At 41.4% G+C, this 17,682-nt stretch overlaps 1 pseudogene; it reads left to right on the top strand.

Annotated features, from left to right (window-relative positions):
* The first annotated feature begins 9,752 nt into the window (after nt 1–9,752).
* LOC122149965 lies at nt 9,753–10,829 on the top strand (annotated as a pseudogene).
* Nucleotides 10,830–17,682: the final 6,853 nt, after the last annotated feature.

The following is a 17,682-nucleotide window of genomic DNA, read 5'->3' as shown; positions in this document are numbered from 1 at the left end:
CTTGGGTTTCGGAGGCAGTATCACTACGGAAGTAGATTGCCCAAAGTTTCTTCCTAGGAGTGGCTGGTGGGTTTGAACCGCCAGCCTTCTGGTTAGCAGTCAAGTGCCTTAGCCACTATGCTACCAGAGTTCATATGTATATATAGACTGGAGCTCTGGTAGCGTAGTGATACTGCCTCGGAAACCCAAGGAGGAGTCGCTATGAGTCGGTCTGACTCCACGGCACATAACAACAACAACAACTTAGATATAGATGGATATAAATATGAATGGATGTAGATACAGATATATGGATACAGATACTGATATACAGATAGAGATAGATGTATGGATATAGACATGTGTATGTAAAGGAGCTCTATGTGATACAATGATCAAGCACTCCTCTGCTAATTCAAAGATTCAAACTCACCTCACCAAGTAACTCCATGGGAACAAACCCTAGAGATCTGCTCCCATAAAAATTACAGCCTAGAAAACACTTTGGGACAATTCTACTTTGTCACATGGGGTCATCATGAGTCAAGATCAACTTGATGGCAGCTAACAACACATGCACATATACGTGAGTGTGTGTATATATATTGCAGGGCCAAATGAAACACTCTTTATGTATATATACAGAGAGTATGTTTTGTGATATATATATATACACACACACAGAGTGTGTTTATGTAGGAGATCTATCTATCTATCTATCATCTATCTATCTGATATACACACACAGACACATAGAAAGAGTAGAGAGAGAATGTAGGGAGGATATTTTATGTGGGTTCTGCAATTTTTGCTTTTGCTTCATTTAATATTCATTGGAGATGTTTCCAAGATTGATAAATTTTATAACATTCCAAAGAATGTAATACATATCTATCTATATAAATATATACATTAAATATATATTAATACACACATATATTACTCCTATGGAATAGAATGCAGTACAATAACAAAAGAAAATATGATATATTGTTTTCCACAGCAATTAGATATCAAAACTTATGTGACCAGTCCACTAATAATGACTATTTTGAGTTGTTTTCAGAGATTGGTACAAATAGTACTGCAATCAGCAATGAGTAGATAAGTTAGGCTATTTTGCTTGTAAGAAACGGAATGCAGTCAAATTAGCTCAGGTAATGGGTAAGGGATTATCTTTAGTGCACCCATGTCTGGGAACCCAGTAAATACTTAACAATCTTGTCTCACAAAGGGAAGGAACCCTCCTCTGGAACACTTAGTCCTAGACTGAAGTTGGTGTTGGGTTTCCAAGGTGGTTTATGGAGATAGATTACTCTATCTTCCTTCCATGCAGTGGTTAATGGGTTTGAACTTCCAACTTTCTGGTTAGCAGTCAAATGCCCTAGGCACTGTGCCACCTGAGCTCCTTAAGAAGGAGATCAGAAACGCTTAATTTCTGTCCCACAGTGAATCTAGCTTGGGAGACCAATTTGATAATTAAGTATAACTAGCTTTCTCACCTATTAAAAATAATCAAAAGTCACTAAAATTTGAATGTAAGATTCATTCCAAGGCTTTGAACTAGTTCATTCCTTTTTGACTGCCTACTGAGAATTTCACTGCCGTTGAGTCGATTCTGACTCTTAGTAATCCCTCCTTGGTTTTCCGAGGCTCTGCAGAAGTACTTTGGCCAATCTTCCTTCCAAGGAGTGGCTGCTGGTTAGCAGTCAAATGCCTTAGGCACTAGGCCACCAGAGCTCATTTTACCGCAGATATCCTAAGTCAGAACCGACATTTTAACAAGATCCCCAAGCTATATACATAATATATATATGTATATATATACACATACATATATGATTCATCTGAGGATCTATAAGAATTACCTGAGGATCTTGTAAAATGTGGCTTGTGAGTCAGTACACCTAGGCTGGAGAGGCACATTCTTAGTACGGAGTTTGAACCCGTCTGAAACCCTGGTTTATTCAGAGCAGTTATTCTACTTGCAAAGAGGGAGACCATTTTGGTTGCAGACAGCACTGGCTCAAAGAACGGAGGTATAATGAGGATCATGAAAGAAGTTATTTTCGTTATCGTGTGCCACATTGGTTCCAACTCATAGTGACGTTGTACAGAACGAAACACTGCCAGTCCTTTGTCATAAGACTGCTGTGTGAGCCCCCTGTTGCAGCCCCTGTGTCAATCCACCTCCCTTGAGGGTCTTGCCCCTTTTCACTAACCCTCTACTTTCCCAAGCATGATGTCCTTCTCCAGGGACTGGTGCCTCCTGATAACATGTCCGAAGTATATAAGACCAAGTCTTGCCACCTTCCCTTCTACGGAATATTCTGGCTGTACTTCTTCCAAGACAGATTGGTTCATTCTTCTGACAGCCTATGTTGTTGTTAGATGTCACTCGGTTGACTCTGACTCGTAGCAATCCTATGTACAACAGAACAAAACACTGCCTGGTTCTGCCCCTTCCTCACAATCCTTGCTATTTGAGCCCATCGTTGCAGCCACTGTGCTAATCCATCTCATTGAGGGTGTTCCCCTTTTTCACTGACCCTCAACACACCAAGCATGACATCCTTCTCCAGGGACTGGTCCCTTCTGACAACATGACCAAAGTAGGTGAGACAGTCTGGCCATTCTTGTTTCTAAGGAGGATTCTGGCTGCACTTCCAAGACAGATTTTTTCATTTTTCTGGCAGTCCATAGTATTTTCAATATTCTTTGCCAATATCAGCATTCAAATGCATCAATTCTTCTTAAGAAGACCAGAAACGCTTCATTTCTGTCCCACAGTGACTCTAGCTTGGGAAACCAAGTTGGTAATTGATTAAGTAGTTTTCTCACCTATTAAAAATAATCAAAAGTCACTGAAATTTGAACATAAGATTTATTCCAAGGCTTTGAACCAGTTATGATCCACACAGTCAAATGCCTTTGCATAGTCAATAAAACATAGGTAAACATCTTTCTGGTATTCTCTGCTTTCAGCCAAGATCCATCTGACATCAGCAATGATATCCCTCATTCCATATCCCCTTATTCATGGTCCAGCTTTCATGTTCCTGTCATCCAACTGAAAATACCATAGCTTGGGCCAAGCCCACCTTAGTCTTCAAAGTGAAACCTTTGCTCTTTAACACTTTAAAGAGGTCTTTTGCAGCAAATTTGCCCAGTTCAATATGTCTGTCATTTGATTTCCTGACTACTGCTTCCATGGGTATTGATTGTGAATGCAAGTAAACTGAAATCCCTGACAACTTTCATATTTTCTCCATTTCTCATGATGTTGCTCTTTGGTCCAGTTATGAGGATTTTTGCTTTATGTTGAGATGTAATCCATTCTGAAAGGCTGGAGTCTTAAATCTTCATCAGTAGGTACTTCAAATCATCTTCACTTCCAGCAAGCAAGGTTGTGTCACTGTATATCACAGGTTGTTAATGAGTCTTCCTCCAATCCTGATGCCGTGTTCTTCATATAGTCCAGATTCTTGGATTATTTGCTCAGCATACAGACTGAATAAGTATGGTGAAAGTATACAACCCTGATGCACACCTTTCCTCATTTTAAACCATTCAGTATCCCCTTGCTCTGTTCTAATGATTGCCTCTTGGTCTATGTACAGGTTCTTCATGAGCAATTAAGTGTGAAAATATTTGAATGGGTATTCCATCAATTCCTGGAGCTTTGTTTCTCACCAAAGCTCTCAGTGCACCTTAGACTTTTTCCTTTCATACCATTGATTCTTGATAAAATCCTACCACCTGAATTAAGTGTTCTGGAATTCCCATTCTTCTCAATGATATCCATAATTTGTTATGATCCACATAGTCAAATGCCTTTGTATAGGCAATAAAACATAGATAAACATCTTTCTGGTATTCTCTGCTTTCAGCCAAGATCCATCTAACATTAGCAATGATAGCCCTCATTCCATACCCGCTTCTGAATCTAGCTTGAATTTTTGGCAGTTCCCTGTCAATGTACTGCTGTAACCATTTTTTAATTACCTTCAGCAATATTTTCTTTGTCTGCAATATTAACAGTGATTTCCTCATTCTGTTGGACCTTTCTTTGAAATGGGCAGACATATGACCTCTTGGACAGATAGCTGTCTTCCAAATTTCTTGGCATCAATGAGTGATTACCTCCAGCATTGCATCCGTTTGTTGATTTACTGATAATGGATGGCCACGTGCATATTTTCTAATTAAAATACAAGGGTGGGATCCTGGTACTGTCTTGCAGCCACCTTGTGGCTATTACTTAGGGCTGCATAGTCATAAATCGTACCTGGACCCCCACGTAGCCAGGTGGTCAAGCCCCAGAACCAATCCTATAGCCCTCTTTAATCTTCAATACTGTATGTCTCTCAATCAGGGTCCTTTCCCAGCTTCTGTAGTCCCATCTGTAACAGTGATAAATTGATCTGCCATCAGTCATGACTGTGTGATGATTTCCTTTATTTTGTATCATATATAATTAACCTCATGGCCGTGACTCAGCAGACTTCATTCAGCTTCTTGTAGTGTGTACATGTTGATCGTTTCCTCATTCTGGATGACTGTCTTTGCCTTTCTCCTGTTTAAGATTTAATAAAAGGGTCTCTATAGAACATGTTTGAATCTGGGGTCTTTTCTTCCCCATAGTATGACTGACAGACAGGCAGATCACCATGCCTATCTTTAGCAGTGCCACTAGGTGGGTTAGAACCACCAACCTTTAGGTTAGTAGTGAAGCTCAAACTATTTTCTTACCCTTAGACCCAGTAATAAATAAATAGCTTTAGGGCAATCATATAATTTTGCCCATAGTCCTTATTTTTTCATAGTTTCAATAACTCTGTAAGAACAAAGGGTTACTATTTTCATTTGGTAGGTATAGAAACAGAGGCTTGGCAAGGCTAAACAACTCAGCCAAGGACAGAACTAACAATAACTGGGTACCTGTACTGAAAACCAGGTGTCCTTCCCCGCACAACACTGCTTCTTCCCAGGTTGGGTTGTGTGTGTGCATTGATTAATGAGCCATGTATCAGAGGACCTGAAATCTTGCAAGCGTCAGCTACTAGGTAGCACCTGAGCTTTTAGAAAACTGTTCTGTTCACTAAGTAGTACCATTTATAACCTTCCATTAGAGGGGAGGAAGAAAAAGCTGCTTAATGGTCGTCTGGACATAATACAGGAGCCATCATCTAGTGAAACCCAATTTTCAGCCAATATTAAGAAATCCAGGTTATAGAAATGAAACATAGAAAATAACATAAATGTCCACCAACAGGGGGTGGTTACATAACTCAGGTTGAAGCTATGGGATATTTCATGATCAATTCAAGTAACATATATTAGTCAGGTTTGGAAAAACATATATGATATTAATTATATATAAAGAGCAAGTCCCAAAATACCTTATACAATATAACCTCATATTTATAATAAAATGCACATATATATATTAAAAAAGTTGACTGGTTATACATGATCGGGTGGTAAAGTTATATGCGCTTTTCTTTACAAAAATAAGTTATTGCATTTACCCAGAGGGCAAAGGAAAGCATAGCCAAGCTTGAACCTATCATGTAAATTTCTCTGAGATATAGTATGTGCACAAAGATAATTCTAATTAAGTTCTGATAACATGTCACAGAAGGGATTGGCATGCTTGCTTGTCAGATTCTTAGATGGGTATTATATTTTCTTTTTTAACTGTATTAATGAATATCTTTTTATGCTGGTTTCTAGACTCAATGTGAGGAAGCCTTTTTCTGATAATCACCCCCACCCCCCAGTCTGGATTAGATTCTTCTGTTCTTAAATCCAGATGTTTAACACATGATGTTTTATCCTGCTGTGGCTTTTCTAGGAATTATTGTCATTTCTAGCTGCCACGGCGTAGGCCTCTGACTCATGGCAACTCCAGGCACAAAGAGATTGGACAGTTGTGGTTCATGAAGTTTTCACTGGCTGATTTTCGGAAGGAGACCTCATCTGTTTTGTGTTGTTAGGTACATCAAGTGGGTTCCAGCTTATAGTGACTCTATGTACAACAAAATGGAAAACTTCCAAGTCCTGTACTGGTCCCACAATTGTTGCTATATTTGAGTCCACTGTTACAGACACTATGTCAATCCGTCACATTGAGGGTCTTCTTTTTTGTTGACCCCCTACTTTACCAAGCATGATGCCCTTCTCCAGAGTCTAGTTGCTCCTGATAGCATGTACATGAGGTGAAATGTTTTAGAAGGGAGGATTCTGGCTACACGACTTTCAAGACAGATTTGTTCATTCTTCTGGCAGTCCATATTACATTCAGTATCCTTTACCAACCCCTTAATTTAAAAGAATCAATTCTTCTTTGGTCTTCCTTACTCTTTGTCCAGCTTTCATATTCCAATGAAGCAATTGTAAATACCATGGCATGGGTGAGGTGTACCTTAGTCCTCAAGGTGTGATTTTTGGTTTTTAACACTTTCAAGAGGTCTTTTGTAGCAGTTTTGCCCAATGCAATGTGTAATTTTATTCCTTGACTGCTATATTCATGGGCATTAATTGTGGATGCAAATAAAATAAAATCCTTGACAACTTCATTATTTTCTCCATTTATCATGATGTTGCTTACTGGTTCAGTTATGAGGATTTTTGTTTCATGTGAAATGGTAGCGTGGTGCCTAAGGCATTTGACTGCTAACCAGAAAGCTGGTGGTTCAAACCTAGCAGCCATTCCTCGGAAGGAAGATTGGGCAATCTACTTCCGTAGAGATATCACCTCAGAAACCTAAGGTGGGTTTGCTATGAGTCGCAATCGACGCGACAGCAGTGAGTGTGGTTTTTTGGTTCATAACCGTACAAGACTGTAGTCTTTGATCTCCATCAATAAGTGCTTTAAGTCCTCTTTGCTTTTAGAAAGCATGGTTGTGTCATCTGCATATTGCAGGCTGTTAATGAGTCTTCCTCCAATCCTGATGCCATGCCCTTCTTCATATAGTCCAGTTTTTCAGATTATTTGCTCAGTAAACAGGTTGAATAAATATAGTGAAAGGATACAACCCTGACACACTCCTTTCCTGATTTTCGACCATGCAGCATTCCCTTCTTCTATATGTACAGGTTCTACATGAGCACAATTACGTGTTCTGGAAATATGTTTTAGTCTGGAGTAATCATGTACCATTTCCTTCTATCTCTACAACACCTAGTTTAAGGACTTAGTGTGTAATGAAAGCTCAATAAATACTATAAAATTCAAGTCATTGAAACCTAGTTGGTGCCTGAACACAAAGATGAATAAAATGCCACAAAGAGCAGTGACTGGAAATTGACATATGTGTTCAGGTCAATGAACAAAGGCATCAGATAAAGGTATGGGAAAGAAAACTGTTTTGGAGTGTGTGTAGGTGCTGCCTTAACGGTTCCAGATTAGAGAATGGCTGGAGAAGACCCACTTCTGAGAGTCACATTTTCACAGTTCTCATTAGTTTTCAAATCCTTTTATTTAGATCTTTAGAATCTTTGCTTACTGTGCCCATTGCTGGGTAGTAGACTTCAGAATCAAGGGATTTGGGCCAAAAGCATGATACCGTCTCTTGCCTTCACTCATCTGGAATGAAGTTTGCTCCCACAGCACCTAGAAGGATCCTTTAAAAGTAGAATTATGATTTTTTTTTCTTACCACAGATTAGCTCTATCTGCTCTTGAAGTTTGTATGAATGGAATTATATAGTACTACATTCTTTTGTGTCTTGCTTCTTTAATTCAGCAAAATGTATCTGACATTCGTTCATACTATTGTGTGAATTAGTACTTTGTTGTATTTGATTGCTGCAAGCAGAGCATTCTATTGTATCCTTATACCCCAGTTTTTCTTTCTTTCTTTCTTTTGTGTGTGTGTGTGTGTATTGATTCAACTGTTGATGGATAACTGGGCTATTTCAAGTGTGGGAGTATTATAAACATTCCTGAACTAGTTTTTCAGTGCCTATGTTCTCTTGGGTAAATACCTGGAAGTGAAATTACTAGATTCCTTCCAGAAGTAGGTGGTGGGTAAAGATGCATGGGGAGGGCATGAGATAACTTGGTGGAGTGATTTCATATTCTCCTCATCGATAGGGAGGAGCCCTGGTGGTGCAGTGGTTAGGCACTTGTGTGCTAACTGAAAAGTCAGTGGTTCAAACCCACTGGCTACTCTGAGGGAGAAAGATATGGCAGCTTGTTTCCTGTAATATAGGGTCACTATAAGTTGCAACTGACTTCATGGCAATGGGTTTATTTCTTGGGCTTGGTCTTGGTAGGAGTTTGATTATACAAAACTGTCCAAAGTCAGAGTGAAGACCCACCTCAGAGAGCCATGAGATGATTCTAACTCAAGGTGACCTCTTTTTTGCCACAGTGGGACTGTGCTCGACAGGGGTTCAGTGGCTGATTTTTTTGGAAGCAGATTGTCAGGGTTTTCTTCTGAGATGTTTCTGGGTTGAACTGAACATCTAACCTTTTAATTAGCAGCCAAGCACATTAACTGGATTAACTTGGTTAAATCCTGCTCCATTAGGAACTCTGATCTGTATTCAATGATGCAAAATGTGTGTATGTAACTGCTTTTGTTATTGTTGTTAGGTGCCATTGAGTCAGCTCTGACTCACAGTGACCCCATGCACAACAGAATAAAACACTTCCCAGGTCACCGTCCTCACAATATTTGCTACGCCTGAGCCCATCCTCATAGCCACTGTGTTGCTCCATCTCGCTAACGAGCTTCCCTTTTTTGCTGACATTTTACTTTATCAGGCATGATCCCTGTCTCCAGGAACTGGTCCCTTCTGACAGTGTCACCACATTGCATGAGACAAAGTCTGACCATTCTCACTTCTAAGGAACATTCTGGCTGTACTTCTTCCAGGACAGATTTTTCAGTCTTCTGACAGTCCATGGTATTTTCAGTATTCTTCACCAACATCACAGTTCAAATGAACCATTTCTTCTTTGGTCTGCTTTAGTCATTGTCCAGCTTTCACTAATTAACTAACGTAACTACTTTAGGACACAGATACAATTTTTCAGCTTTTATTCTCTTTGGTATCTCTAAAAAGCCTCTAAGAAGGAAATGTGTCTCTACTTTACAAATGAAGAAACGATAGCTTCCAAATGACAACTTAGCAGTACAAGATTGCACAGAACGTACGGCAGAGAAGGATTTCAGTTGAGTGTTCTGATGCCGCACTTGCTCTGCCTCTCAGTCTGCCTTCACAACCCACATGATATTGAAACAATCACAGCCTGCCCTCTGCAGAAAGCTGCCCAAACCTGGAACTATTCAAGGGCATGCAGCATCATTATCCTTTCCTCTGTTGCTTTCAATCAAAACAGGAGCACCGAGTCTAACAATGCTGCTTAGCTAGAAAAATGAGTGCTCTGGGATGATATTTAGATTTGAACAGATACATCTTATCAAAATATCATGTTCTGGGCTTGTCAGTGCACGAAATGCTTTCAAGATACTTTCGTTTGAAAAGAATCAGCAGTCATAAGGCTGACAGCACCTGTACCTGTATTGCAGTCCCTCCTGTACCAGTGACCTGAGGCATCTTGTGGTGTGAAGGGCAGTGGCCTGACCTTTGCACGCCTCATTTTCTGCTTCTGCAGCACCTTTTTTTTTTTTAAAATGTTGGGTAAAAATATGTTGTTGTCATCGTTAGACGCTCTCAAGTCAGTTCTGACTCATAGCGACTCTATGCACAACAGAACGAAACACTGCCTGGTTCCGTGCCATCCCCCCAGCTGTGGCGATGTGTGAGACCATCGCTGCAGCCACCGCGCCAGTGCATCTTATTGAGGGGCTTGCCCTTTCTTCACTGACCTTCTCCGTTACCAAGCATGTTATCTTTCTCCAGGGACTGGTCCCTCCTGACCACTGACCAAAGTGGAAGAGATGACATCTGGCCATTCTGGCTGGGTGTGTATATATATGTGTATGTGTACACACACACACACACACACATATGGCACTAGATATATATGTATGTACATATACAAAGGAGTTCTGGTGGCCCAGCGCCTAAGGTATCGATTTGACTGCTAATCAGAAGGTTGGTGGTTCATAACCCCACCAGCTGCTCCACGGAAGGCAGATGAAACGGCCCATGTTTTAAAGTAGAGCTGTTCCATGGGAAGCTCAGCCAGTGGTCCCATGGACCTGTCCGTATCTTCAACAGTGTTTGGACAGAACAGTCCCAGGGAGGCCCCACCTCCAGTCTGATCACCCTCTAATCTCCTTTCCTGGCACAATCTCCTGTTTCTGGGACCAGCTAACTCTGTTTTTTGTGGTTAGGTCCAAATCCTCAGCCAACCAAGCCCTCCCCCATCCATCAGAATTATTCCTTGGAAGCAGAGGCTGGCATCAACTGTCTGGGCAACCTACACAAACCTCTCTCTGAGCTTCTATTTTGACCATGATGATGTGGCCTTGGAAGGTGGGATACTTCTTCTGGGAGATGGCGTAGGAGTAGTAAGAGCGTGGCCAGTGTCTCTTGAAACTGCAAAATACATGAGGCAGCCATACCCTCTTCTAGGACATGAAGAAACTGTCCCAAGATGAGTGGTGTAGCACACTGCATGCCATGAAGCCACTCTGCTCTGGACCTGTCAAAGAACCTGAACCTGGCCCTTCATGGATCTGCACAGCATGGGTTCTCCCCACACAGACGCCCATCACTATGACTTTCTGAAGAACCATTTCCTAGATAAGGAAGTTAAACTCCTCAAGAAGACAGGTGACCACCTGACCAACCTCAGCAGCCTGGCCAGCCCAGGTGGGAATGGGTAAGGATCTTTTTGAGAGGTTCACCCTCAAGCATGACAACTAGGAGCCTCTGGAACCCAGAGACCTGTGAGGTCCCCTCTGCATTCCTCCGACATCATCTGGCTTCTGCCTGAACTTCTCTCTCCAGCCATGAGGCAGCATCTTAACCACCCTGGAGCCCCTCTCCCGAGCAGTGAACTAAATTCAACAATAAAGCTTCTTATTGCAGAAGAGAGAGAGAAACAACTGTTCCATAGGGTTTTCTTGGCTACAACCCTTATAGGAGCAGATCACCAGGGCTTTCTTCCATAGAGCTGCTGGATGGGTTTGAACCACCAGCCTTTAGATTAGTAATTGACTTCAAACCAGTTGTGTCACCCAGGAGCCTCAAATCAATGTTACCAGTCTCAAAAATCCTGCTGTATTTATGAATACAGATTGCTAAATTAATTTGTTTGATTCCATTAGAAAAATGCTTCATTCTACAGCTTAAGGGTAATTTATTATCAAGAATCCAGAAGAAAGAAAGATTTACCAGATTAACTAACTCCTACTTCCTCCTCCAGGATGCCTTCCTTAACCCCACCACATGGTCTCACCATTCCTGGGCTTTTAGTTTCCTATCATCTATCAGCAGCAACTACCCAATCTCTTTAATTGTCTTCCTCAAGGTGGAGCCTATGTCCATCTTATTCATCACCACATCCTCAGGGCAGAGCCCCTCCATCATCGGTGCCCAAGAATTATCTCTTAAATAAGATGTATTTATATAAACCATCAATGGTAGTTTTACTAACTTTGTGTGTGTACATTTGAAACATTTAATTATTTACAACTATTTGAAGGTACTTAAAAAAAATTCTTGTAGAATAAGGTCTGCAGGTCATGCGTGTTAGTGACAAACAGATTTGAGTGAATAAGGACAATGTTACAGTGTGACGCATGCATGATTCCACAGTCTGGATGAAGTTGGGGCCATCCACTTCTGTGAGCCACTTCTGCCAAGCATGGGGGCATCTGGAGGAGAAGAAATCATATCCCATACTTTGACTCACCAATGACCATCTCTGTTACTAGTAGCCCTATTTCAAATAGGGAATAAAACTAATTTTACATACATATAAATATGCCCATGGAAAAATCTGGTTGGAGCTCAAGGGTCAGAGCTCAAGGAAATTTAAATCCTGAAGTCTTCTTTCTTGGCTTCTCTTCCGAAGCGGGACCTGGGAGAGCCAGGTGGGATTGGCTCAATGGCGGGGGAAAGGGTACTTGCAGAGACCATGACTGATATAAACTGTCCCTTGCCTGTTGTTCTCACTTAAGTTACTCCTGTTATTCATGTGTTCTTCTGGCTCAAAGTGACAGGTTTTCCTTTGAGTCAGTGACATGCAGTTGGGCCAGCACCCACTTCTCTGGATCCTGGTCTCATAGTCATTGAGGAGTGGTCAGAAGAGAGTAGGAATTTTGAGTAGAGAAAATAGACACCAAGAGACCACGTTTATCAAACTCATTTCCACAGCTAATGCATTGTTCATGAATTTTCTGAACTAGGACCTCATCTCCGAATGCAGGACTTCCATGAAAACTCCTCTCTCTTTAAATTCTCCTGAGACTGATTACACTGTGATATTGTACCCCATTCTCTGGTTCTCTTGTAGCATTTCTATACCAGCTGGGACACTAGCTTGTGCAATATCTGTCACATTTCAATTCTGTTTTCTTCCCATTTTATATGGTTTGTCATTTTCTCTATTTAACTCTTTATTCCATCTGGATCATAAGCACATTAGAATTTTACTATCCTTGTATGCAATAAATTACACATTAATAGGATAGTTATGGCTTCCGAGAGGAAGTTATTTGTGATTTGCACTTAGAGAGATTTTAATCAAGTTTACCATTCTCAAAAAGTCTGTTTTGCATATAAATAAGGACCCCTAAAAGTCGATCTGTTTTGCTCAATTATAAAATACTTCATTTAGAAGCCTAAGGGTAATTTATTATACTGAATCTGGCGGAAAGGAAGATGTATTGCATGATGCTTAATCTTATCAAATTGCTTCTATATTTAATGACAATGTCTGTTTATCATAATTATTATAAGTTGTCTAGGTTAATACAATCAGAAGACCTACGCGAGGATTTCGAATGCTAAATTTATTATTTACGGACTGTCTCAGACGCCAGCTGTCCCTCATGGATGTGCAGCATTGCCTGTGTTGGATTTCTGCTGAGGACGCTCAGGGACTTTGTGTCTATCAGACAAAGCAGATTATAAAATCAGGTACTTAGAACTTTCCACAATTAATACTTACAAGATAAAGATAGAGAAGAAGAAGAAGAAAATAACATGTACAAGTTTTGAGGCATTTGTTAAGTGTTTTTACAAATCCACTTTTTCTGTCATTTGCGATATCATTTCTACACACTACAGAATCAGCAGGAAGCAATACAAATTCCTTGCTCTCTTAAAATTCCATAAAGGACAGTGTGTGTCTGGAAAGTTTAAAGGCCTGCAGGTTCCTCATTGGCCATAGCCTAGCTTCAATTTAGTTCTCTGGAACCCCAGGTTCTAGTTTGTCTTCCTCACAGTTAGTGGAAAAGAAGGGGAGATTGGAACTTTTTAATTGATTCTGATAGTATTAGTCTCCTTCCAATGTTGAATGGACAGTTGTCCCTCTCTAGTGTGCAATGGGAGCTCTGGTAGCATAGTGGCTAAGACACTTGCCTGCTAACCAGACGATTGGCGGTTCAAACCCACCAGCCACTCCTCGGAAGGAAGGTTGGGCAATCCTACTTCCGTAGTGATACTGCCTCGGAAACCCAAGGAGGGGTCACCATGAGTCAGGTATGACTCGACGGCACATAACAACAACATGGGAGTTTTGGTGGCATGACAGTTGAGTACTCAGCTTCTAACTGACAGGCTGGCAGTTTGAATGCTGTGAAAATGGGAGGCAGAAGCTTCACAAGTGGGAGAGAGAATCACCATCAGCATCAGCCCAAAGCTGATTCCTATGAGGCAGCGGTCAGTCCTACTTCCTTTCTTCAACCTTTTTATCAATTTTGACACCAACCATCCCTCCTCAGCACTGTCTACTTCTCCACTGGGTTTGATAATTCATTGCAATGGCTACATGAGACTCACAATACTCACAATTATAGGGTTTATTAGGGAAGTGACAGGTTACAATTCTGGATCAGAAGGGACTCAGGATATAATTCTTCTAACAGGAAAGCCCCTTCTCAGCTGTGCCCACAGGCAGGCCTCTTTCTGGTCCTTGGTCCCTTGGTCCCTAGGGCCTCTTTGGTCTCTTGAGCCATCTAGCTTCTTCCCTGTTTGGGAATGTGTTAGAAAGCTCTTTCCAAAAACCAAACCAAACCCACAGCCATCAAGATGATTCCAACTCATAGCGACACCCATTGGGTTTCCAGGTAGTTAATCTTTACAGAAGTAGATCACCCTGTCTTCTGTCTGTGGAGCAGCTGGCAGGTTTGAACCCCCAACCTTCTGGTTAGCAGTCAAATGCCTTAGGCACTGCACCACCAGAAGCTCTTTAGCTTGGCCAATAAGTGCCCAGAGGTATCCCCCTTCACCAGTAAGCCTTGGCCCAAAGGCGCTCAGCTCTCTTACTCTGTAGGTCAACTGGTGCCAATGGAACATGTCCAAACTCAGACCATCTTTTTCCGCTGCACCTCCCCCACTTCCACTCACTGAATGGACACATGTGGTCACCATAAGTGAGCATACCAGGCTGTCTACTCTCTGGCTCCCTTTAACTTAACTTTTTTTAAGTTCTGGAAGACGGTTTTGCTGAGGAGCAAAACCTTGATTCATCTAATGGCAAACTGCTTGCTCAAAATTCAAAATGCGAAACACTCTCAACTGCCCCCCAGGTCTTTACATAAAATGCAAATCACCTGCTCTTTCAGCAGATCTGGGTAGGTCCATTTCTTTTCAAATGCAGATTTCCTAACTGGACCATTCCAGTACTCTATACATAGGACTACTGCATTCAAAGGAACAGCCTGAGTTTATTTTATGCAATCCCCTGTTCCTCTTTAACATATCCAATCAAGTGTCCCCTGAAGGTGGACTTACATGCTCTCTACTATATATAATATCCAATATTCATTTTCATCACACATCTTGTTGTTGTTAGGTACCATGGTGCCAGATCTGACTCAGAGTGACCTTATGTTCAATAGAAGGAAATACTCCCCAGTCCTGCATCATCCTCGCAATTCCTGCTATGCTTGAGCTCAACATTGCAGCCACTGTGTCAATCCATCCTGATGTGGGCCTTCCTTTTTTTCACTGACCTTTTACTTTGCCAAGCATGACATCCTTCTCCAGGGACTGGTCCCTCCTGATAACATGACCAAGTACAAGAGACAAAATCTGGCCATTTTCGCTTCTGAAGAACATTCAGACTACTTCCTCCAAAGCAGATTTGTTTGTTCTTCTGGCAGACCACGGTATAGTCAATATTCTTCACCAACACCATAATTCAAATGCATCAGTTCTTCTGGGATCTTTCTTATTTGTTGCATCAATTCTTCTGGGATCTTTCTTATTTGTTGTCCAGCTTTCACATGCACATGAGGCTACTGAAAAGGCGAATCTTAGTCTTCGTGATGCTATTTTTGTTCTTCACAATTTAAAGAGGTCTTTTCCAGCAAATTTGCCCAATGCAATACATCATTTGATTTCTTGACTGCTGCTTCCATGGGCATGGATTCAAGTAAAATGAAGTTTCTTTTGGGCTTCTGGGGCAAACGAGGCCTCTGTGCTCTCAGGTAAGTGTTACAAAGCTCTTTAGCTTCACTGTAAGTGCCCAGAGACACCTCACTCCACCAGTAAGCTTTGGCCTGAAGGTGCTCAGCTTTCTAGCTCCATGGGCTGGGAAGCCCACTGTTCTGCCTCCTGCTGGTCTCCTCCTCCTCCTGCTTCTGTGACTGCTGTTTCTCTGTCGCTGCTTCTTGTTATCTTTCACCGTCTTCAGTGTTACAGTTCTTTGTCTCTTGGGTCTAGGAGATTGCAAGCACAGGAACCGTGGATCCAAAGAACACATTGCACTCCACTTTCTTCTTCTTGATGCTCTCCTCTTCCCTCCTCTGGAAGGAATGGTGCAGGGTGGAAAAACTAACCAATCCCCTCATTAAGTTTCTACACACTTTATTTGCATGGTTTCACTTCCACAAGGGTGCCATGCATATTATTTTCATTATTAGCAAGCTATCCAATCCCCTTGGGGGAGGGCCACAATCACCTTATTTGCATAATTCCACCCAATCACTGTGTGGAAGTCACAAAGACTGTAGTTAGATGGGCCATATTAAGTACTTCCCTGTACCACAAAGCCATCCAGCGGCTCCACAGGAGACAGACCTGGTGATCTTCTCTGGTAAACTTACAGCCAATAAAATACTGTGGCAGTTCTTCTGTGTCATTTTGGTTCCCTAGGAATTGAATATAAACTCAATGGTACCTAACAACAACATCAACAACTTGGTCTACCAAAATATAGTGTTAAATATATATATATAACCTTCGGGCGCTCTGGTGGCATAGTGCCTAAGGCACTTGACTGCTAACCAGAAGGCTGGCGGTTCAAATCCACCAGCCACTCCTCAGAAGGAAGATGGGGCAATCTACTTCTGTAGTGATACTGCCTCAGAAATCCAAGGAGGGGTCGCTATGAGTCGAGTCTGACTTGACGGCAAATAACAATAACAATCTAATCTTCATCTAAACTTAAAAATGAAACTTAGAGAAGGGAGAAGTGAGTAAGGAGTGTAAGGAGCTCAAAGTCACACTGATGGATGGATTCTGTTTTCAACTCATCTCTCGGATGTCAGAGCTGGGCTTTAGTCATGACGGGACCCTGATGACTTGAATGGTGGAGGTAAAGGAGCAGTGAGTGGTGAGAGAAAGCTTTCAAGACTTAGAATCTGCAAATATGGTTTGGTTCTTGGCTTCCCAGCTTTGTGATGCTGGCTAATCATCCTTCTACATCAAACTGCAGGTGCCCTCATGGCACGATAGTTATGAGCTTGGCTGCTAACCAAAATAGAGGTAGTTCGAAACCAAACAGGAGCTCCGTGGGAGAAAGACCTAGCCATCTGCGTCTGTAAAGGTCACAGACTAGAAAACCTCATGGGGCAGTTCTCCTTTGTCACATGGGGTCAGTGTGAGTTGAAATCAATTTGCTGGCACCTAAAAACAACATGTCTAACTTTAGTTTTTTTGTGATAGTGAAAACTGAAAATATTCTACGATATCAGTATTAAATCTGTATGTCTCCCCAAAGTCATTGCTTCTGCAGAAAAAAAAAAAAAATTAAAAGCACCATTCATGAAAATGTGAAAATCAGAGCCCATTTTTTGCAGTACCATAGTCACAATTACAAGAAAATGCTTGTCCATCTTGTTTTTCCCTGTACTTTAACTTTTCTAGAGAAAAGGAGAAATTTGTGTATTCCTCTATCCTTAGAATTCCCTTTAGAACACTGTCTCTGAGTTGGCAAGCTCCTCTCTCCCTAGAAACAAATATTGGCTTGTGCTGGGTATCTGGCAGCTGACATTTTGATAAATGGAGGTATTAAGCCATGCATTAAATTTCACCAAGGATTTTACCTGCCATTTTTCCCAGATGTAGATATACTTTAAATTCAAAGGGGGGGAAAAATCACTCTCATAGCTTCACTTTTAAGTAAATGCTCTGTTTGCCAAAAGCACTTGGTCATTTGCCATAAAAAATATAACTGGTTTTAAACTGGAAGGAAAATTCTATGACATATTGCTCAGAATCTTGGTATTAAGATGATTGCTCTGGGGAGGTGACCAGGTCTAGAATACGGGAAGGAGATGTCTTGTTCAATTTGTATCTGGTCCGTAGAACTTGTCCAGGGAAG

Source organism: Orycteropus afer, unplaced genomic scaffold, assembly GCF_000298275.1.
Source record: "Orycteropus afer afer isolate SDZICR_OR568_19922 unplaced genomic scaffold, OryAfe1.0 scaffold00067, whole genome shotgun sequence".
NCBI lineage: Eukaryota > Metazoa > Chordata > Mammalia > Tubulidentata > Orycteropodidae > Orycteropus > Orycteropus afer.
This window is presented reverse-complemented; position numbering and strand designations above follow the sequence as displayed.